Genomic DNA, 25,250 nt, shown 5'->3' with positions numbered 1-25,250 from the left:
TTTCAATGGTAAGAAATCAGTCATCACAGCATAAACTGCCACCATGGTGTCACAGTATAAGGAGACAAATTAGAAGTACAAAAATGAAGAACCAATAGCTAAAACAGAAGGAATCTTACCAACGGATAAGATACCAAGAGAGAAATGGAAAGCATTTTTTCCTTATTTTTATTCCCCTGTCATGACTTAGCCTTTAAAGGTAAATCATTCTTTCTAAACACAAACAATAAAATGAAGGAAAATATAAGAGGGCAATTATATACAGTTCATGATAGGTACAAGAAAGGGCACTTACTAAGGTTTTGAAATATATAGTGACCTTGCCAAAATCAGTAATCTGGAAATCTCCATAATCAAACAATTAGTTTAATGCCATACCACGTCTTTCAGATCATGAGTGTTAACCTTAACTTCACCATAATGTTAATTAAAATTTGACCTTAAGTAAATCTCCCTGCTGTTAGATTTATTCAGGAATAAATGAATAAACTAAAATCTGACAGGGAAGAATAAAACTATGAATTTTCCAACTCTAAAGTAACTTTACCAACCCAAACTCAATGAATGTATTCTTGCCAATGCCCATATCCAATGTCAAAATTCTCTCAGAATTTATACAGAAGAAGGATTGCCAATGTGATTTATTTTGCAATGTCTAAAGAGCCTCATGAATGGATGTAGTATGACCCTTAACCACATCCAATCTTCTCAGACCCCCCTTTCATTTAGTGCATGATGTTGGCATCAATTGAACAATATTCTGACCTTTTGTAAAGGGCAAATATAATACTACATGAGCTTGGTTTGCTGAACTTTAGACTCCTCTGAATTGGAGTGTGTTGAAGAGCGACTGCTTAGATTTCATATATAATGTCATGGCAAAATTAATGATTCATTTCTTATAGGAATTACAAAGCTTTCCTTTAAAAACAAGTTAAAATATATATCACTTAAGCTTGAGCATTCAGACCTATTGTTGAATCAGCTGCCCTCAGGATAAGCAGAACGGGTTTGAAAAGAACACATTGATTGGATCAAGAAAAATATGCAAGATCAAAGGCACATGGCTCATGATTTCACAGTGAGAACAGGAGTGGCTATAGGCAGAAACAGAAACTCAAAGTATATTCTTGATACCTGTCACTTATTTTTTTTTTGTTCTCTGCCCCAAATCCATGCTCTGTTCCTTGCATTACACACTTCTTTTTTTCAAAGCTGATTTGCCCTCATTGAAACTTATATCTTCAGCATTTCATCCTTTAGGTTTTGAAGCATTCCAAAATCAGGAGAACTGTGATTATCAGGAACAATTATGATAACCCTGATTCTTTCATCATCTTCATCTTGCTCACTCTATCATCCCAATTCTTATCTCACTCCTGTTTCACAATTTACAGAACACCATTAAATGCCCACCTTCAGCCTGTGAAGGCTGTGTTAATAATATGCTCATTTTGAATGTGATGTTGATAATGTACTTCTAATTATCATACCTGACATAAATGCTTAATAAATACTAGCTATTAGTTTAATTTAATTTTCTTATCTTCCATTACACAGTAGGAACTGTGTATTTAAGAGAGAGACAATTCTCCCCTTTATGTGGCTACTGATGCATTAAAGAAGGAACCAAATGTGAAAATCAGATCCAATTCACCACCATAGTAATCCATTCACCAGCATTTATTGACACTACTGTACAAAATGTCATGTGAAGCAAGATGAGAAAGACAAAGGAATAATTAAGTCTTCTTCTAAGCCAGCAAGTTTATAGTCTGACCTGTGAGTCAAGATATATGTATGAAATTTTTAAAAAGGGGGTGTAGCTAGAGTTTTCCTGCCTGGCCCACAGTCAGGACAAATCTCTTTTACCTGCCAGTCCCACAGCCACTCAGACCCGACCAAGTAAACACAGAGACTTATATTGCTTACAAACTGTATGGCCGTGGCAGGCTTCTTGCTAACTGTTCTTATAGCTTAAATTAATCCATTTCCTTTAATCTATACCTTGCCACATGGCTCGTGGCTTACCGGCATCTTCACAAGCTGTTTCTCATCGTGGCGGCTGGCAGTGTCTCTCTGACTCAGCCTTCCACTTCCCAGCTTTATTCTCCTCCTTGCCCCGCCTATACTTCCTGCCTAGCCAACGGCCAATCAGTGTTTTATTGATTAATTAGCAACACATTTGCCATACATCCCACAGCAAGGGGGCATAAAGATCCTGAGGTAACAAAGGCATCATCCTTAGTGAATACTTGGTTGAAAATGGGTCAAGTCAAAAAGACAGATTTCAGAGGAGGCCATAGCGGATGACAGCACTTGGGAGAGCTATATGTAGAATCAAGGGAGTTACTTAGTATGCAGGTAGTCAGGGCTCTTGTAGATCACAGGAGGTTTGTGACCTGGAGGAGGCTGAGGGGCTCATGCCTTTGACTATGGCTGTTCAGCTAGAGATGCTTATGGTTATCTTTATCATCAAAGCTCATTCGACTGATTCAGTCAGTGGTAGGGTGATTTGAGAAATAAAAATATGTCTCCAGATGTGGGGGCAACCTCAGAGGAACCATGGAAAGTAGTCCTGTATCTCTCTAGCCAAGAAGTGAAACCACTGGGTTTTTAAACATTAACTTAACCCACCTCTAACACTGGTGGAGAGAAAGCCATCACAGAACTATCTGTCAAAATAGCATATACGCAGTTCTATGCTAAAGCATTATCCAAATAGAGAAGAGATGATTCCTGGCTACAGGCATCACCATTGTTAAGCATCAAGACCTGAGGTGTGTGCGGGAGGGGGCGACCTATAACTACAGTGACAAAACTTGAATGATATATGACTATTATCTATCCTAAACTAATATCTCATCCAGAATAAGACTTGCTTTTCTGTTTACTCTTGTTATGGTGCAGTCCATGCCATCCTTGATTATACCAATGATTTAGCAAACCTGTGTGTGACATACTTAGGGTGACAAGTAACACAGAACTACAGAAGTAAAAGAAGATAGAAACATACACAGAGTGGTTATGCATTCTTCTGTTCCTAAGGTCTTTGGTTGTAGAAGGTATCCACTCCTATTCCTGTTGAAAGCAGGTAACAACTGGTTATGTAGGGAGCTCGGAAAATAAGAGCCCAGTTATTACCTATCTCAGCAATTGGTATCTGTAGTTATGCCTGTTGCCTAGGATGTTCTTATTTAATTGATGTACATTGTTATGCTTTAATTTTGCTTGCAGTGATGTGCCTGATAATAAGAAAGTTATCTTTTGAGCATCTCACAGGATTCTGGGGTCACCAAGACAAGCTTTCTAGCCTTATACAGTGGTTTCTGGTTTATGTGGCTTCCCAGACTCAAACTTACACTACAGTGAAACCTAATATTTCTTGATGACTGAGAAATAAAATTACAATTCAGGGAAACACAGGAGGAAGAGGAGAGAAAAAAAGAGGTGTCTGTTTGCAGAACAGAGCAGACCACCCCTACTTTCTCTTAGTTATGAAGCTGGAAAAAAATGACAAGGTAATAAGATTTGGACCAATAGGTCTCAATAAAAAAGAGAATGAAACTATATTTTATGGACCAATTATGACTTGCACTCTCAGTTCAAATTGTCTCCCACCTCTAGTGCCCCTGCAGTATGCTCTGTGCTACTGAGATAAATATCACTCTCAGCTCCCCCTCTAACTTCTGCTTGAAGACCTCAGCTTCCTCTGTGTCTGCTTCAAATAAAGAAGGAAAAAGGATACAGGCTTGGTTGAATCTTGCCCGATAAGTCTGCTTACACACTGGAGGCACAGGGCAATTACTAAAAGAGACCAAGTCCTTCTAAACATATATGAAGTAGCAAAAACTGTTCAGGCACTTAAGACATTTTATTTGGTTTAATCTTACCCTTACCAAATAATTGTTTTATTCCCTTCACTTTTATTCTCATAGGTGAAAAGCCCATAAAAGTTTAGAATCTGAATAAAACACAATCAGTAATAGGTCTTAATGTTGTGACTTGTCAGTATTGTCTCCCCCAACACACCAATGAAACAATTACATACTAAATTAATTATGGGTGTAACTTTTTAAATCAAAGAATCATTGGATGTCCCTTCCTTTCTCTTTACAAGCTCTCAGGTACTCAAGATTCTGTATTCATTACCAATGCATATAGAAATCAACTAAAGAATGAGCTTGTGTCTATAAATAAAAACGAGAGAGGACCAAGTAAAGGCAGAGGTCTAGATAGTTATTCTAATGGGTGACAAAAGGGCACATCCCTGTACTTCTTTAAAAAGAATCCCTCAGCAGGAACCAGGAGAACGGGTCACAGGCAATAATGTAAGAGAAGTCAGTAAAACCAATGGCTCCTGAGTCACCAAATAACACTGCTTATCCATGAAGCTTTGCAAATCTCCTCTCTATGGCTTTCACAAACTGTCCTATCAATATCGTACATACATTTACCAAACACGTCTCTTAAAATTTTCATCCATCTTCAAGTAAATAAGTTTTCCATACAAAATTCATTGGTTGAAAAACAAAAGAAGCAAAAATAAACAAGTGAATAAATTATACCAGGAGATTGGCCATCCTATCACCAGAGTAGGTCAGTTCAGGCTTTCTCTCACCCATTGCCAGTAGTCTATTGTGGAGGTATCTTTGTGGATTTCTGTGGACCTCTCTAGCACTTTGGTTCTTCCTATTCTCATGTGGTCTTCATTTATCATGGTCTCTTATTTCTTGTTCTCCCTCTCTGTTCTTGATCCAGCTGGGATCTCCTGCTCCCCTAAGCTCTCATTCCCTCAACCCTTGCCCTTCATTACCCCCACTCACATCCAGGTTGTTCATGTAGATCTCATCCATTTCTCTAACATTGGGCAATCCCTGTGTCTTTCTCAGGGTCCTGTTTTCTAGGTAGCCTCCCTGGAGTTGTGAGTAGCAGTCTAATCATCTTTATTTTACACCTAGTATCATCCTATGAGTGAGTACATACCATGTTTGTCTTTCTGTCGTGCTAGAAATCTCATCCAATGACAGAGGGAACCAGATGCAGAGATCCACGGCCAGACCCCAGGTGGAGCTCCAGGAGTCCAATTGGCGAGAAAGAGGAGGGTGTATATGAGCGAGAATTGTTGAGACCAAGACTGGAAAAAGCACAGGGACAAATAGCCAAACGAATGGAAACACATGAATTATGAACCAATAGCTGAGGAGCTCCCAACTGGATCAGGTCCTTTGGATAAGTAAGACAGTTGATTAGCTTGAACTGCTTGGGAGACATCTAGGCAGTGGGATGGGGACCTGTCCTCAGGGCATGAGCTGGCTGTTTGGAACCAGGGGCTTATGCAGGGACACTTAGTTCAGCCTGGGAGAAGGGGACTGGACCTGCCTGAACTGAATCTACCAGGTTGAACTCAATCCCCAGGGGAGTCATTGCCCTAGAGGAGATGGGAATGGGGGGTGGGCTGAGGGGAAGGCGGGGCTGGGGAGAGGGGAGGACAAGGTAATCCATGGCTGATATGTAAAATTAAATTAAATTATAAAATAAAATTAAAAAATAAAGTCACATAAATGAAAAAAATTATACCAGGTGAAAGGCATAAAATTATTAAAGAGAGTAAATGAACTATTGGAAACTCAATGGTTTACCGTGTTTGCCATGTTCAAAACTTCAAGTATTTTGCCCATGATTCTACCACAACTTTCTTGGTTTTTATCTTGTGGAAAGAAGTTCCCTGTGCTTAATGGTGTTTCTTATATTTGCATTTATATTTGTGATTCACTTTTATACATGCTTACCAGGATCTCTTGGCTATAAGCACATTCTTTGTAACATTTCAGCCATTAGTAGAACTCTCATAGAGATCTGAATTGTTAATGTTTTTACTTCCCCATGGGATCTTACAAACAGATGTTCACTTATGCAATTATAAAAAGAATGCCTAAATCACACAGCCAGGAAGATCAGAGAAAGAAATGGTGTGGAATCTGTCTATGCTATCAACGTATTAGGGAATTCCCCAACCCCATGCATGCTTTGTCTGTGGAATGATGGAGGGTAGTTTTGACTGAACATTTCCTAACTGGTTATATGAATGAAGATAGTATAAAGAACAAATGGCACACAATACAGAATAAATGCAAGGTTCTATGAAGGCTTAAGGAATGAATGTGTAGCAATATATCCAACTGCTTCCTTTGACTATGTGTATTAGTGAGCTTCAGGACACCAAGTGACAAATGAGTTGTAAAGCAAAGAAGCTGATAGATTTCATAACTACTGAAGTTCAAATCTGAGGTTAAGGAGATCCATTGCTGTGAGCCTCTGTTCAAAGGAGAAGATAGCAATGATGCTAATTAAGTGACAGAATATATGTTAACATCATCACCAGGGAAGACATGTGATTAATCACTTAAAACGTCATATCCCTGAAGATACATGTAGTTACCACCATGTTCCACTTCTCCAAATTCCTAGAACCTCCAAATATCTCCACCCTGGAACCAAGTCTTCATACAGGCACATTTAGGGGATACTCATCTGAACCCTGGCAGTGATCTATGCTACTACACGAGGCATGGACTTTTACATCTTTTCCCACAAGGCATTGTCAGATGTTTCTGTATTCTCTTACTTCTTACTGTGTAAAATGAACAATAAAGTGTTTGTAATACACGAATTGATTCACTTTCTTGTTGACATATTGCTATTTCATAATGTTATCTTATGTTTTATGAAAGATCCATGTTTCTTTGGCACATATATATCGAAGAATTTGAACTTCCTACCTTAAGGTTCCAGATATTGTTATTCTCTAGCATATCCTGTTTAATTGCTCACACTTCATTCTACTTGCATATTAAAACATCTTTCCCTCTATACCTTGTTTTTTTTCTGACTTCAAAATAGATTTTAAAAATTTGTGTTACTCATTTCATATAGATTATTTTAACACACATTTTTAGACATATATTACTGTGGTAAACATTAAAAAATACATTTCCTGTGACAAAGAATACATAGGGGGTAGCAAATACAAGGAAACAAAGTTCAACATCAGTGTGTCCATAGACTATTCCAGGCCTGTGATTAAAAGAACCCAGTTAACTCAGAAGAGCTATGCAACACATACAGAGACTCTTAGGGTTAGAAAACAAATTAAGTATTGGATAAATAGAACAGTTAACTAGTTAAAAAAGAAAGAAAGAAATATGCCCTTCTATATAAAGGAAACAGCAAGGAAGACACCACACAGTGAAGAAGACATTAGGAGAGAAGAATTTTGGCATCAAAGTCCAAAATTAATTTAGTTCCATCTGGACATCTACTTGACAATAGATTCATATTTTTAGTCTTATACCTCTATGAAACTAAAACATAATACTGATAGTTAATACACATAATATTAAATACTGCCAAGGATTTATTTTATATACATTGCATATATATATTTAAACTATATTAATCCATCAGTCTGTAAGGTTCCAGAAGATACCAGACAGTTTTGGATGCTCAGTGGTGGAGGCAGTGCTAGTCAAGTTCTCTGTAGATGAAATGGTTGAGTGATAATCATTGTGGCTAGACACTTGTAGCTTTCATTCAAACCAGTCTTGTATCACATAAATTAATCAGCAGAGGTCCAAGAAAACCATAATCAATAAAAATCCCCCAATGACACATAACTAGATGAAGAATCTTCCTGTGTGTCAGTATCTCCAGTAGCACAAATTGGGCTTAGGGGGAGCGAGGATGCTTTTAGACCACTCATCCTTTATGGTAACATTACAGTTAACCTTAGATTCCACTGTGTGTACTCCATCTTTGATTTGTAAATTCATAGGGGAAGAACAATGCACAACAATTTAAAAATCAGAATAGGGACAATACCAGGCCACAAAGTAAAACACATTTTATCTTTGTATCTTTTCCTTTTCATTTTCTTTACTGTTTTTGAGGTACTATGGATAGAAATTAGTATAATTTAATAGAGATGAATTTTAAATTAAATATCTCTTTTAACTAAGTATATATTAATTGTACTAACACTGGCTTCACCAGGTTATTTTAACAGTATATACAATAAGTGTACATGTTGGTGATATACCAAATATTTGCCATCTCTTGCTTTTTTTTGTTACTGTTGAACCACCTCTTCATAGTTAATTTTTACATTCATCTTAAAAAATCAGGATTCTACATGTGATTTTTTTTTTTTTTTTTTTGGTTTTTTGAGACAGGGTTTCTCTGTGTAGCTTTGAGCCTTTTCCTGGATCTTGCTCTGTAGACCAGGCTGGCCTCGAACTCACAAAGATCCACCTGCCTCTGCCTCCTGAGTGCTGGGATTAAAGGCGTGCGCCACCACCGCCCGGCTGTGATTTTTTTTAAATGGCTTATATAGACAAATTTCTAAACAGTCTTATTAAATAAGAAACACAGAGCCAAATGTAGGGGTGAAAGCTGTAGAAATCAGGGAAATAGTGAGAGTCACCAGCTAGCCTTAACTCACCACACCACCATAGCTGCCCAAAAGAGAGAGCTGCTTCCTGTCTACCCAGGCTTTTATTACCTTGCTGTTCTGCCCTCTCATTGGCTCTTAGCCCACCTACATCACTTCCTTGTCACTGCCTGTCTCTACAGGCCTCCAGATCTCTATGGTTGGTACTGGGATTAAAGGTATGTGTTACCATGCTTGGCTGTTCCCTAGTGTGTCCTTGAACACACAGAGACTCTGCTTACCATGTGATCGGGATTAAGGGTGTGTTCTACCACTGCCTAACTTTTGTTTATGGCTGGCTGTGTCCTCTAATCTCCAGGCAAACTTTATTTATTAGCATACAAGTAAAATACCACCACATTTCAGCACAAATAAAATATCACCACAGGCTTATTTAACTAAACATAACAATCTCTACTCCCTAACATTTTGTTGCATATAAAACAATAACCTGTTCTTTGTGACTGAAGATACAGACCACAGTTTCATTACCCATTGGTACTGGAAAAGTAGTTCTTTCAATAAGTACATTGAAATGAATATACTATACAATATTCATATTTGCAAAACATATGAGTTACATATAAGAGGTAATCAGTATCAATAAATGAGGGCTCTCTGGGCAGTACAGATATATGCTTATCTTCCAAAATCTCTTTTAGAATGCAACACCCAAAATTAGACATAGATACCACCTGTCTAAGAATATGGAAACCAATGGAAAAGAAATGCCTCAGGACAAACAATTCCATAGAGACATGCAACTCAGAGTCCCTTTTCTTGTCCTACATATGCAAGACAGTGCACCAGGAAGCCTGAGCTCTTCCCTATATTGCCCATAAGATGAGGATAGCCCATCCTATCCATAATCAAATATTTGTAGCAGAAACTAAATTTTTACATATTTACTTAACATGAATCTTAGAAATAAACTAAGAAACTTAAAATGGTGACACTTTTCTTCCAATCCAAAAATCAGCATCACTAAGTTGGAGATACTCATTATGTCATTTTCTTTCCTTTTTTTATATTTTTATTAATTAATTAATTTTCCCAGCCCCTTCATATTTTCTCCTCGCTCCCCCCATTCTCCCAGTCCCTTCCCCCAACTTCCCCTCCTCCTTCAACCACTCCTTCTTTCTCTTCAAAAAAGTGCTGGCCTCCCATGTACATCAGCTAGCCACAGAATATCAGATTGCAGTATGACTAGGTACCTCCTCTCCTATTAAGGTTGAGGAGGCAAGCCAGTAGGAGGAAAGGGTCTCAAAAGCAGTCCTACAAGGAGTCCCACAAGAAGATCAAGCTACCCAAGTCTAACATATGTGCAGAGGGCCTAGGTCAGTCCCATGCAAATTCTCTGCTTAGTGGTTCAGTCTCTGTGAGGCCCTATGAGCCAGGCTAGGCGATTCTGTGGTCCTTTGGTATCTTCTAGTGTCTGTGGCCTCTCTGACTTCCATAAACCTTCCTTTTCTTCTTCCACAGAATTCCCCAAGATCTTCCTAATGTTTAGCTTTGGGTCTCTGTATCTGTTTCCATTAGTCGCTGGGTAAAGACTCTCTCATGGCAACTGGGCTAAGGCAATGATTTATGAGTATGGCAGAATAGCATTAGGAATCATTTCATCGACTTCTTTTCTTTTTTTGCCAGTCATGTTTGGTTCTATCCTAGGCTTCTGGGTTGTCCAGCATCTGAGTCTTAGCTGTCCAGGCTGTGTCAGGTATGGACTTCCTCTCAGTATAGGTCTCAAGCTGAACTAGTTATTGGTTGGCCACTCAGACAATTTCTGTGCCACCTTTGTCTTGGGATATCTTATAGACAGGGCAAATGTACCACATAGGTGATGTGGCTGGGTTGGTGTCCCAGTCCCTCCACTGCAAGTCTTACATGGTTACAGGAGATGGCCAGCTCTGGCTCCATATCTCCCATTGCTAGGAGTCTTAGCTAGGCTCCCCCTCATAAATTTCTGGGAGTTTCCATCACACTAGGTTCCTACATCATCTCAGAGGTACTCCTGATTCCAGTTGTCTTCCCCAATACTCTCTCCATCCATATTTTGCCCACTTGATCCCTCCTGTTCCCATGCCCACCCTCCACATCTACTGTCCACCTATGATGTCTATTTAATTTCCCTTTCACAGTGAGATTTGTGTGCCCTCCAAGCCTCTGAACCTTCATTGTTTCTTAGCTCTTTGTGTCTGAGAATTGTAGCATGGTTATCCTTTATTTTATGGCTAATATCCACCTACAAGTGAGTACATACCATGTTTGTCTTTCAGGGACTGGGTTACCTCACTCAGGATGATTTTTTTCTAGTTTCATCAATTTGCTGGCAAATTGTATGATGACGTTTTTAACCTCTGAGTAATACTCCATTGTGTTAATGTACCACGTTTTCTTTATCCATTCTTCTGTTGCTGGACATCTAGGTCATTTCCAGGTTCCTGCTATTACAAATAAAGCTGCTATGAACACAGTTGTCCTTGTGGTATGTTAGAGCTGTCTTTGGGTATGTGCCTAGGAGTAGTACAGCTGAGTTTTGAGGTAGGTTGAATCCCAATTTTCTGAGGAACTACCATGTTGATTTCCAAAGTAGCTGTATAAGTTTATACTCTTGCCAGCAATGGGGGAGTGTTCCCCTTGCTCCACATCCTAGACAGCATGAGCTGTGACTTTTGATTTGATCTTGGTCATTCTGACAGTAGTAAGATGGAGTCTCAGAGTCATTTTGATTTGCATTTCCCTGATAGCTAATGATGTTGAACATTTCTTTAGATGTTTCTTGGCCATTTGAGATTCCTCTGTTGAGAATTCTCTGTTTAGATCTGTACCCCATTTCTAACTGGATTATTAGATTTGTTGATGTCTAGGTTTTTTTTTAATTCTTTATATATTTTGGAAATCATCTCTCTGTCCAATGTTGAGTTGGTGAAGATCTTTTGGCATTCTGTAGGTTGCCATTTTGTCACTTTGTCCTCTGCCTTGAAGGTTTTTAGTTTCATGGGGTCCTATTTATTGATTGTTGATCTTAGTGCCTGCATGATTGGTGTTCTGTTCAGTAAGTTGTTTCTTGTACCAATTCATTCAAGATTATTCCCCACTTTCATTTCTATCAAGGTCACTGTGTCCAAGTTTGTGTTGAGGTCTTTGATCCACTTGGACTTGAGTTTTGCCCAAGTGATATATACGGATCTATTTGCAATCTGCTATATGTTGATATCAGTTTAGACCAGCACCACTTGTTGAAGATGCTTTCTTTTTTTCATTGTACAGTTTTGGCTTCTTTATCAAAAATCAGGTGTCCATAGATATCTGGATTAATGTCTGAGTCTTCAATTTGTTCCATGGATCAGCCTGTCTGTTTTTTATGCCAATACTCTGTGGTTTATGGCTCAACCAATAAAGGCTAGGCTCACAACCAAAAATATAATATCATTTTTACTTGAATCTTTTAATCATAAAGTATTAAAATATGCTATATATTCTCTGATGTTTCTATAAACACATGATTTTAAAAAGAATGTTTGAAACCTTTCAAATAATTCTTCCTAATCATGACCAGAGTGTGCCCTGTCTACCAGTCTAGTATTTCAGCAACTCATGGAAATATTCTAGGGATGTGATTTGCATGGGAGTCAAACAGAAATCAGATTGGCCCATTCCTTATATCTATATCTCTATATATACATTTTGCTCTGACATTCATCAAATTACTTTGTCCAAACAAAGCTTTCTTGCACAAAGTAATCTCATGCGACAGTGCATAGCCACACATATAATTTGTGAGCAGTTGAATGACTAAGTAGTCAGCCTGGCAGTATTGCTAGAATCTTTTATGGCATATATTAGAGAGTTAAACATTACAGTGTACTTTTCCTATGCAACTGAATAAGTAAGGAAAAGCCATGTTTAGTCAGGTTTAAAGTGGCCTTCCTTTGTTTTCTTACCAAAAGGAGTAAGGTATTGGTAAGCTTGTATAGGATATAATTTCTCTCTCAACAATTGGAGGGATGAAACTTTCTACAGAAATCTATTTTCAGAAGAACTCTCTTGAGCTAGGCATCTCACCCTGCTCTTCTGTATCTTAAATTCAAAACAAGTTTGTCATTTCTCATAAGTGTGAACTTTACTCACTTCATGGGAATTACTTATAGATGAATCAGAGACTTTGGGAAACCATGGGCCTTAAGTCTTTTGGTTTGTTGTTTGTTTATCTCACTCAGGAAGCAGTGTTGGTGTTCAGCCCAGAGCTCTTGGATATGTCATCCTCTATGCACTCTCATAATTGGATGAAAATGCATTATCATGATGCCAATAACAGTGACAACGGGGAACAAAGAGGAGAATAGAACTTCCAGCTCTCAAATCACCATGTGCAGTTTTTGTCTAGAAAATTTGTGAATAGGGAAAAATGTGTTTCCTATAAATCACTCACACACACACACACGTACAGGCTCACACACATATAGGTGTAAAAACACATTTACATACACACATACATGCATGTGCACATGCACTTATTCATAAATACATGTACAAACACATATGCAAGTGCATGAGTATACACACACTTGTGTGACCACACATATGTGCCATCAGATATAAGTGCAAGCATGTGCATTCACATACAGAAACACATGTGCAAATGTGCATATGCATGCATACACACACATACGTGCACATGTAAACATTCACCTCCACAGCATCCACAGAAGGTGCTTCTATTTTGGATAATGTTTGTTCTCCAAGAATCTACAATATCTCTTCTATCATTTCTATAACTCTATAAAATCATAGCAAATATCCTTTATTGCTCTTTACCCAATGCTTAACTCAAAATACTTTGATTTCTCCAATTTTCTAGCTTTTAAATTATTTTATATAATCTACATTGAGCACATTATCCCTATAGGCCACTTAACTCTCATTTGCCAGTCCCCTACTTAACTCATTAACCCCATTTGTTCCTCTAAAGGGTTTGGCTTCCATTATCATGGCAGAGATATACACATAATTTTATTAACTCATTTAAATTCTAATAACCACTACAAGATAAATCATGGTGATTGACTTTTAGAGACTGGTCTGATTCCTTTATAATGGTCATATAAAATTGTATCCATTTTTCCTATAAACAACACAACTAACATGACCATTGCATTATAATGTGAGATACTAAGGTTATGTAAATATGTAATTGTTTTATGTTAGTCTCTCTATGTGCACTTAAGTGCCAGTTGTCTTGTGTTTTAAATTTTTGTCTACCATGATCCACAATATAGTCCTAAATCCACTGTGTGGAAAACATTGGTACTATTCCATGAGAAGAAGGGATTTTATATCATTTGCCCAAGTTCCTGAAGGTCCAGAGGTTCAACTCTTGGCCCATACCATCCTTTTTCTAATTAAATAAATAAATTCTTTGCTTCAAGGTAGGAAGCTACTGAAAACACAGAATGCATAGGATTGGCTCCCAACACTAATGGAGAGATTAATAAATGAGCCTTATGAAGTCTGCCTCCAGGATGCATTTTCCCACTGTTTGAAGTCATACTGTTTACTACTCACTGGAACTGTAACATTATTCAGTCAAAAATCACAGGAAATATTTTAAGAGTCATAAGATAAGGAAGTTTTCTGTAGGAATGTGTCTCCTAGAAATGTCAGAAGTTGCACTGATAAAGTCTCACCACCATGAATTCCCAAACATGACCTGAACAAAATGGACACCAATGGATATGTGAAAATGGACAGGGCAAAGCTCGTGAGGTTTCAGTACTACACAAAAAACTACAGGCAGCCAAGGAGTTCTGAGAGTAGGATGAATAATGTCTCCCAGGAAAGAGCTCATTAATTATTTATTCAATACCTAGTGGTCAGCTCTGAAAACATACAAGTAATATTATACAGACTGGACAGGTTATATTTAGGAATACATACATACATATATATATATATAATGTATATACAAATATACATATGCATATGAGAACAAGTAATGAAAAAAGAAGCCATTGATTTGAAAGAGGGCATGGAGAGATATGTGTGAGGGTTTGGAAGGAGGAAAAGGAAGGGAGAAATGATGCAATTATATAATCTCAAACATGCAGAGAATATTTTGAAAAATCAAGCAAATGCTTACCTGCTCCCTGAACAGATGACAAAGAACCGCAGCATCTGAAAAGCACGTATAAAATGATATGAATGTGGATGTCAGAACTAGAAACATGTTATAGACCTCTGCATTTAAGCAGAACTGTTGAGAAGGAGACAGGTGGGACTAAATCTAAGTTCTTATAGATTTGTGAAGAACAGTGTAGCTCTTTCATACATCTTAAGACTGTCTTTCTACTTCTAGCATCCATTAGTAGTAGTGTGTTCTACTAAAGCAGGCAAGTTGTATTTTGAACTAATAATAAATGATCACGGACACATATTTGGTTTTTTTTTAATGTTAGTCGGCAAACTGACTGAAGGGACACCTCAGAACAAAATTATACTTCTATAGAATCTCTTAAAGATGTATATGTCTCTGTTTTATCTCACACATTTCAACCTGTTGTGATTTTAGTATATAAAACACTATCAATGAAAATCTAGAGAGGAAACATTAAGATAGAACAAAGATAATAGTTGAAAAATGATAAAACTAAAAATTTTAGTTAGAGTTGGAGATAAGTAATTTATTTTTAGTCTTCTCTTTGGAATAGGTTTATATTAAAAGGAAACTAATGTGGGAAAAAAAAAGAAACTTTCCCCCATGCTTTACATTTATTCCCTTATTACATAAGAAGTAAGCCACAGATACAAGGAAAGAAAGCTTCCAGAAGACAGATTGGGGACTGTGCTGTGAAGAGGGAGTGCAGGGTGAGGAAGAGGGAAGGGAGGGAGGGACAGAAGCATTGTGCCCCATCAGTCAGAGGCAGGGCCTCTGGACAGCTATTCTACTCATCAGAAGCTGATTAACCTCCCACAAGCCACCTCTCTGCAGTACAGCTGGTGGTACGGTGAAGACAGAAAGCCTTTGATAATGATAAAGCAGTCACTTTGAGAACCCCAAGATACAGCCTCTTCCAAGGACAGGGACAAAAGAATCCCCAGCAGGCAACAGGAACCGAAAGAGATGGAAAGATCAGCTGAGGAAGATTCTGGTAACTAAAGCTACCGGGAACATTAAGTACAGCTGACTCCTATCCAGAACAATGGAAATTTCCATGCTGTTTTTATCTTTAGTCTCTATTACTGATACAAGTTGTGTTTAAACAAACAAGCAACTAAAATTACAAAGCATTTCCAAAGTGATAAAATATATAATTAACCATACATAGCAATCATCTGAACTAGACTAAGATGTACTTAAAATATTAGAATTATCAGACAATGAATTCAAAATAGACATGTATGCATATATCAAAGGATTTGGTAGAAAATATAGACAATGGACCAATGAGATAAATGTCTATAGAAATAAAAATTGTGAGAAATATTTAGAAGAATATTGAATATTCTAGGAATCTCTCTCTCTCTCTCTCTCTCTCTCTCTCTCTCTCTCTCTCTCTCTCACACACACACACACACACACACACACACACACACACACACCACACACACACACACACACAAACACACACACACACACACACCCTTTAGATTTATTGTGTCTAAGTTCTGAAACACCAAAGACAAATATAAAATTCTAAAGTCAAATGTCTTGCATAGAATAATAGGGAATAAATTACATCAACACTTGTAAGCAGAAAGCCAGCACATAATTACTTGTTAATAAACATTGTCTTTTCACATATGTATAACGTATGTTCTAATGGCAGGAGGTATCTTTCACTGGTTCTTACAGAAGACGTGGTTTCTGTCCCCAGAAACCATATGATAGCTGATGAATTTCTCTGATCCCCGTCACTTGGGATCTGCAAGATTCTTCTGACCTCCATGGGTACTGTAGCATGAGGTGCATATACATACATGGAGGTAAACACTCAAACACATAAAAAAATTGTATTCTAATTAGTTACACCTCCCACTTGTCAATTCCTCTTCTTCACTTATATTCCTTTCCCACATTTATATTTTTGCCTTGTTTTGTGACCCACTGAGCTTTACTAGAGACTTCTCAATGATCATGAGCTTGGAAATGGATATTGGAGCATGGTGGGCCCCAGTGAGACAAAGTTTATTAGGAAAAATAAAGATTCCACCTTAGAACCTGTGGTCCTTTGAATGGAACTGACCGCCATAAGTTCATAGGGAATGACATTACTAGGAGGTGTAGTTCTGTTGGAGTAGGTATGGCCTTGGAGGAAGTGTGTCACTGTGGAGGCAAGCTTTGAGGTCTCATATACCCTCAAGCCATGCCCAGTATCTCAGTTTACTTCCTGTTGCCAACAAAAGATATAGAACTCTCAGCTACCTCTCCAGCACCATGTCTGTCCATACGTTTCCACATCCCACCATGATAATAATGGATTGGACCTCTGAACTGTAAACCAACCAATTAAATGTTTTCCTCTATAAGAGGTACTCTGGCCATGGTATCTCTTCACAGCGATAGAAACCCTAACGAAGACAGAGCCCAATCAAATATACATTCCAATAAGTCATTTTTAATGAAAAATTAGCCAATTTTTTCCTTGACTTTATTCAAGTCAAAAGATAAATATAATTTTAATTTAATAACAGCAATATATTAGATAATTATAGCATACTGGTAAGAGAAACAAATGACAACAATACCGTTATAAAAGACAAGAACACACCTAAAATGTTTGTACTGCAGTACAGTATTTACTAATAGTTGAAATTAGGTTGAGTTAAAATGTATATTGTAAACCTGTGGAAGCCATCCTAACAGTGGTATCTTTTTCAAAAGTATAAAACCTATGCTAAAGGCATAAATGATATCATGTGGAATGCCTAGCTATGAATGAAGGGAGATACAGAAATGGGGTAATAAGCAGAGATGTAAAATAAAAGCAGTAAGAATAAAGCAGAGTTATTATAGATTTTAATCCATCTAGCTCAGTGATCTTTTCCAATTCGAGTCATGGATAAAAATAACTGCATAAAAAGAACAAAATTCACCTGAATACTCGGTGTACAAAACATATTTAATTATAATGTTCATCAGGTTAAAAATAGAGTGGAAATGATTACAGCATAGTGACATAGTCAGAAGGAGGAAGATAACTTGCTATGATGAGTGACAGTCCATAAGGATAATTGATCAATTATCCAAGAAAACTAAACACCTGAATTAGTTACCCATGCCACTAGCATCTCAAAATACAATAGGGAAAAAGGGAACGAAGTAGAGGGTAAAGTAGATAGGTCTGCACTCAAAGTCATTATACAGGCTGGTAAATCTTTCTCTGTGATTGATAGATCAATCAGGGAGAAAACAATAAGTATGTAACAGACCTGAGTAGTGTTGTGAATCAATTTGATGTTATTGACATTTGTATAATACTCAATCAGAGATAGTAGTGTGATGGACTTGTTATCTACTGTACATGGAATATACCATATGTGTGTGTGTGTACGTATGTATTTATATGCATATTTATATGTAAATATGTATATGTATATATACATAAATATATGCTTGTATGTGTAAAATATATTTGTATGTAAGACATATCCTCTATATCAATATATATGTATCTTATACACTATATCATAAAAGAGTTCTCAATATGTTCTAGAGATTTATTTTGTTTTTAATTATGTGTGTGAGTCTCAATGTGTCTATATGAGAGTGTAGTTCCCTGCTGAGGCCAGATAAAGGCACTAGATCACCTTAAACTGGAATAATTGGCAGTTGTGACCTGCCTGCACCAGTTTCTAGGAACTAAAGTTGAGTCCTTTGAAAGAGCACTAAATACAGTTAAGTACTGAGACATTTCTCCAGTCTTCTTCAACAAATTTCAAAAAGATATAAAAATCAAAATAATTTTCCACCCAGGTTTAATTAAAATAAATAGTATCAATAAAATAGCTAGAATATAGTTGATAACTTTTGAAAACTTGGAAGATAAACTGTATTCTTTTAAGTATGTCATCAGCAAAATATTTTAAGAGATATTTGCATTTTTAAATATCAAATAAAGGGTAAAATATAAATTAAATGTATGATATGCTTCTAAAATAATGCTTAAAGAAAACTGTATGCCATTAAAATTTGTTCAAGAAGAGAATTAGAAATCATCGACCATGGTTTCAAATGTGGAAACCAGAATGTGGGTGAGAAAACAGTAGAACAATCAGGAAGAAACAGATAGTAACAAGAAAAGCAGAAATCAGTGAGTTTAATGCATCTCCCCCGTAGCAAGTAAGAGCATATTGTTGTCAAAAATCTAGTGTATATCTCTTAGAATGATCATTTAAAAACTCCAGTGTATCACAAACAAAATGCATGGCCTAAATAAACAAATAAGATATGTATTCCTGGGCTTTGTCATGGCAACCCTACTTTACTAATTTGTGGGGAAGAGAGCTTTCTAGTGGAAGAAGAAGTGTTTTAAATTATGGTTACATTTTTAGAAGATTTTAGGCTGTAGTGTGGAAATGCAGGCTCTTTTCATGTTGACATCATATCTTATTACACTATTAAATTTTTGGTATTCACTTTTGAGATGACAATTTGGTATTTTCTATTAATTTTATTTCACGTACTCATAATTTTTCTTTGTTTGTGGCTGATGTGCTGTGGCTTTCATATGTGTATGTGTTGTACTTTATGTTTCTGTGCAAGTGTATGTTGGTGCTCGTGTACATGTGCATACATATGTGGACGACAGAGGTCAATGTGAGGTGTATTCCTAGATCACTTTTGACATTTTAGTTTTTGAGACTAAGACACTGAAGTAGAATCTCACAGATAGGGCTAGCTAGGCTGGTCAATGGACATCAAAGATTTTCATCTGCCCATACACGCCTTTGCTCTGGGTTTACAGCATGCATCCACAGCCTGCTTTCACATGGGTTCTGGGGATATGAATTCAGATCCTAATGCTTAGTTGGCAGAAATTTTTCTAACCAGACAGTCTCACCAATGAGCATTCTCTATTTAAACAATTATATGACACATGAATGAAGAGAGGAATGTCTTCTCCTTCCTCATGAGTGTTACCTTGTGAGTTTCATGAGGTAAGGTGATGAGTAGTGATCTTTTGAAAGGTCCAGCTAAGCATGAATAGATGACACCCTCGTTCTTTGCTTCATCAAATGATTAACTGGACAACAACAGTCCTAAGTGCATAGCATGCAACAATGATTTATATAATTTGCTTAGAGAGTGAGGAGAAGAAACTGGTAAACTTATGAAACAGGTAAGGCCATGGTTGGGAGAATACCAGTATAGATAACATGAAAGTTGGAGGGCAGAGAACAGCAAATCTATGGAAATCAGCCCACCTATGTCTTTTATTAAAGTGTGTGTGTGTGTGTGTGTGTGTGTGTGTGTGTGTGTATGTGTGTGTATACATGTCTCTGTGTCTGTGTGAGATCATGCAAAAAATGTGTGAAGTTACCCTAGGATGCCAAAAAAGAATGTCAGATCCCTCAGAAATAGAGTTATAGGCATATATGAACTAAGTGGTATAGGCAGAGATCCAAGCTCTGTTTCTCACAATTGAGTGGTGAATGCTTTTTGCTGCTAAGCCATCTTTCTAACAATTATCATGTTTTCAATGTTTTCAATCTAGTGTTGAGAGTATTAGCTGAGGTACCTCCTTCATTCACTTCTATTCTCCAACATATTCAACTCAGCAACAAGAAGTACACCATCTAGAATGCTGCCAGAGTTCAAAGGTAACCGGGACTGTGCTTCTCAAAAATTAATTCACTAATTTACTTGGGTAAAAGAGTTGTAGATGGAAGTAACATTATACAGACTGAAAAGATTTTCCTTATATATTTTGGAACACACACACTAAACATTTTTTTTTTAATTTACCAGAGGTCATGGATTTAAAAGAGAGCAAAGGGCCGGGAATGAAGAAAGGAATGGGGAAAATAATAAAATTATATGCTAATTTCAAAAATTAAAAAATATTAATTTATTGGAAACTAGGACTTTCTATAAACTCACAGGCAGACCAGTCAATTTCAGAAATGAAAATAGCTTTGGAGATTGACATGTAGTTTATAAAGTATGAGAGAAGGAACAAGAAACATCTTTATTAGAGAACAGAATTAATGAACAATGAATCGAATTTCTAGAGGTAAGTTTCCTTCAGGTGGAGTTGCCAGTATGTAGACCTGGAAACTGCATAATATCTACAGTCAAGTAGTACGGAAGTGGCAGGAAGAGAGTAAGAAGGAAAAAGACTCAGGACACCAGAAAAACTCCTGGTCATGGTAATTGTGGTGAACCATCAGGCTACGTGTCTTATGACAAGGAGAAAATAAATATTGGCTGTGTGTGTTTGTACTTCTGATTCTCCACTCATAGTAATTTTTCCCATCCATGTACTGTACAGAAGTACAACTGATGTTTGTTACACATATCTTTGCCTGTCTGCCTGTTACTACACCTGAGGACAGCTACTGGGAAACCTCAGCTAGTTGATCTGCTCATGGATCCATTCACACAATTTCAGACAGTGAAGCCCTGTGCTAAAAGCTGAGCTACACAATAAGATCCTGAACTAAGGTATCCATGACCACCGCTCCATGAAATATTTGCCTGGAACTTAAATCCAGGTAACTTTTGTTCCTTTTATTTATTAAAGGGATCCAATCAAGCACTTCATAATAGGCAAACTTTCTACTACTGACCTGGAGCTTCAATGAAGACAAGTTTGAAATAATGGAATACAAAGGAAGATGTGAATGCTAAAGAAGATGCTCTTTTCTGGGAAACGTCACTTCCAGACTTTGCTCCCTTCTTCCTTATTTAGCTCGTCCCACAACAGTTTATACAATAGTCTCTACACCTAGTCTTATCACTTGCGTTTATGGAAAATTAGAGATCCAATTCCTAATTAGGAAAGGAAAGAAAGCCTCTTGGGGCTCTTCTTTTTTTTCTTCTGACTTCTGAGATTTTAATATTATTGCATTTCCCTCTTCCCTTTCAGTATTTCAAACTGTTCTATTCATCTCCCAATTCTCTTTCAAATTTATGACCTCTTTTTTTATTAATGTTATTATACATACGTATTCCTAAATATAACCTGCTCAGTCTGTATAATGTTATTTGCACGTATATATTATGAGAACAGGAAAGACCATTTGGTACTGAATAACCAGGTAGTGTGCTCTCTCCTGAGGAAGGCCGTTTCTCACTCTCAGTGTTCCATGTTTGCCTGTAGTTCTGTGTACAAGGTTGAGGCCTCATGGGCTTTTCCTACCCACTTTGGCATGTCCACTGCTATAGTCTTTGTTCAGCTCATGTTTAGGTAGTCATGTTAATGAGGCTTTATGAGTGTGGCTTCTGAGATTACCAGGAGACATGGTCTCACAGATAGATCTTCAGGCTCTTAACACTCTTTCCTTCTCCTCTTCTCCATTGTTCCCTAATCCATAGGGTTTTATAGCTGTATCCATTAAGACTGGGTTCCACAACTCTACAGTTTGATTGGTTGTGATTTTCTGTAGAGGCCTCCATTGGTTGCAGAGAAGTTTCCTTAATGAGAGGTGAAGGTTACATTTATTTGTAGTAAAATGATAAATGTTTAGATTTTTGTTAGTGATCATGCTAGTTTAGTAAACTAGTATGTGTAGAGTCGCCTTTATTGATCATGATTTCGCTAGCACCAATTATTTAACTGTGTTTCCAGTATGAGATAAGGTTTCTCTCTTGTTGAGTGGGTCTTAAGACCACTTACAGAGTTGTTGGTTATTACCAAGGTGTGTGTGCCACAACCACACCCTTTGAGTTATCATACCATGCTGGTAATTGATATGGTTCACAGGCTTCACAGCTGGATGGAACTTTGGTTTGCTTCCCTCCTTTAGAAACTTGCATGGTGCCTTCTTGTTCCAGAAAAGCTAGTCCTTAGAGAGGAATACTTCAGATCCTTTCCAGCTCAGATGCTCTTGGTCCTGTTTCTGAAGTGTATAGTGTTTTCAGTAAAAGGGACTGACTGCCTACCTCTAAGGTGGGGGTTGGTAACCAAGGGCAACAGAAATAGGCTGCATGTTTTGGGAGTCCCTTGAAAACCTCTGACAGACAACTCAAAAAAGGAAATCTCAAGTGTCCAGTATTTTTTAAGGTGCTCTTTGGTGCTTAGAAGGAGCGTTGGCAGCTGAGATGAGACAAGTTTATTAAAACTATATATGTATATTTATATATAGAATTATATGTTATACTTTTTTAGATATATAGTTAATAATATGACACCTTATGACCTTTCAAATAGCCTTAGGTTGTTTTAGCTTCTTTCCTTCCTTTTTCCTGTATTTAACTCCCTCTCTTAACAGAGACTGTCTCTTTCTCATTTCCCTGCTCAGATCACTTGTACCCTGAGATTCAGCTTTCTATTGTTCCCCAATCCTCCTATCCTGACTATGTTTTTAATTTCCTGGTTCTTGGTTATTTCAGGCTATGTTCTCATGTCAGAAGATGTGGGCCTAGATGAGGAAGGACATACAAATTTTTTCTTTCTGTGTCAGGGTTACCTCACTCAACATGATCTTTTGTAGTTCCATCAATTTACCTGCATAATTCATGATTTCATTTTTTTGTTACAGATGAATAGTATTACAGGGTGTATGTGTACCACATTTTCATTATCCATTAATCAATTGAAGGACATTTAGATTGTTTCCATTTCCTAGCTAGAGTGTAATAAAGCAACAGTGAACATGGCTGAAAAAGTATCTCTGGGATAAGATGTTGGGTCCTTTGGGCATATGATAAGGAGGTAGAGCTGAGTCATATTGTATATTTATTTTTAATTTTTGTGAATTCTTCACAGGGATTCCCACAAGGGCTGAACCAGTTTGCCATCCCACCAAGAGTGAATACGAGTCTTTTTTCCCACAAGACCTATAGCATCTGCTATTGTTTCGGAGACCTTTGCCATTCTGACTTCAGTACGATGAAAACTGGAAGTTGTGTTGATTTGCACTTCCCCAATTACTAAGAAAGATTTTTCTGAGATATTTCTTAGCCACTTTTCCCTTCTTTTGAGAACTCTGTTCATTTCCAAGACCAGTCTTTCAAATGGGTCATTGCTTTTTGTAGTGGTGTTTGCTCCGCCCATGACCCTGGGCTATATGGCCCAAAGAAGGCAGTGCTTCCTGCTGTCCTAAGTGACCTTTGATAAGGAGCAGGGAGAAGGGGCATATCAATCCATGTGAATCTATTAAATGGGTAACAATTTACTAAGATATAAATCGAGCCAATACACTCACGATTACAGAATGGAGTAGATAGCAGAAGTCATCCTCTGATCTCATGGGGACTGAATCCACCTTGCAGGCTGGAGGAGGGAGAAGCTCCTTATCAGATGTTACATACAACAGCAGGTCCGCCTCCTTTGGACCCTATAGCCTAGGGTCATGGGCAGAGCAAATACCACTACAGTTTTCTGAAATTTTATATATCCTGGATATTTCTACATGTCCTTTTTTCTGTGCTAATAAAATATTGCTTTCATTACCATGGTTCTGTAATATATCTTAAGATTTTAAACTATTTTTGCTTTGACACATTTATTATCAATCAATCAGTAATGAGTTGTTCATTCTATAAGAATTTGGGTGTTGACTAGATATTTGTAGAGACTGCTGTAAATTTTATGTGTTATTGCATTGTGGTCAGGATGCAGGTAGTGATTTTAATCTTTTTGAACTGGTAAAGAGTTACTTTTTTCATAAGATGTGGTTTATTTCAGAAAAGTGTGAGTGTTTAGATATAATATACTGTAGAAATCTGTTAGTTTAATTATTAATATATTTAATTTATAAAATTAATTACATTAAAACATTTAATATGTAATGTCAAATAATTCTGATGTTATTCTATTTGTTTCTATTGTTTTTTCATCTGAATAATGTGTCTACTTGAAAATGTGGGATACTGCAATCACCTACTCTTGATTGATGTTAATTGGTGTCTTTCAATTCAGTTATAGATGTTTTAATGTATTTTGGCCCACTAGAGTATATTGCATATTGTTTTAGGATAGTAGAACCTTCTTGGTTAACTTTTCTCTTAATTAGGATGATGATTCCCTCTTTGTCTCCTCTGATTAGTTCTAGTTTGAAGTATATTTTGTCTGATATTAGGGTAGTGATGCCTGCTTTATTCCTAGTCCATTTGATTAGAGTATTTTTTAATCAGTTAGTATACTCTAAGATGACGCTTATATTTAAAATTCAGATGAATTTTTTGTAAATAAAAAATAGATTGTGTTTCTCGATCAATTCAGCCTGCTTCTTTTGATTAAATAATTGTGGCTTTTGATATTTAGCTATTATTGAAATGTGTGTGTTAATTTTGGTCAGTGTTATTTTGCTGTTAATTTTTGGTGATGTTGTTTGTATCTCGGTGGTATTTTGAGTTCTAGTAGTTATGAATTCATATTTCTTTCCACAATATCTATACTATGCTAATTCTCTTCTTCAACCTGAAATCTCAAATAATGCTTCCTGTGTTTTCTTAAAGTTTTTCCTTTCTTATTATTTGTAGCAGATATTTTTTCTTGCTGTTGTAGTATTCATTGGCCATCATTGTCATTTAGGACTTGGCATACATTGCTCTACCTGCTTATCAAAGTTTCCACTAAGAAATCAGCTGTTACTC

This window comes from Peromyscus eremicus, chromosome 19 (assembly GCF_949786415.1).
Source record: "Peromyscus eremicus chromosome 19, PerEre_H2_v1, whole genome shotgun sequence".
Classification (NCBI taxonomy): domain Eukaryota; kingdom Metazoa; phylum Chordata; class Mammalia; order Rodentia; family Cricetidae; genus Peromyscus; species Peromyscus eremicus.
The sequence above is the reverse complement of the archived record's forward strand: the minus strand, read 5'-3'. Positions refer to the sequence as shown.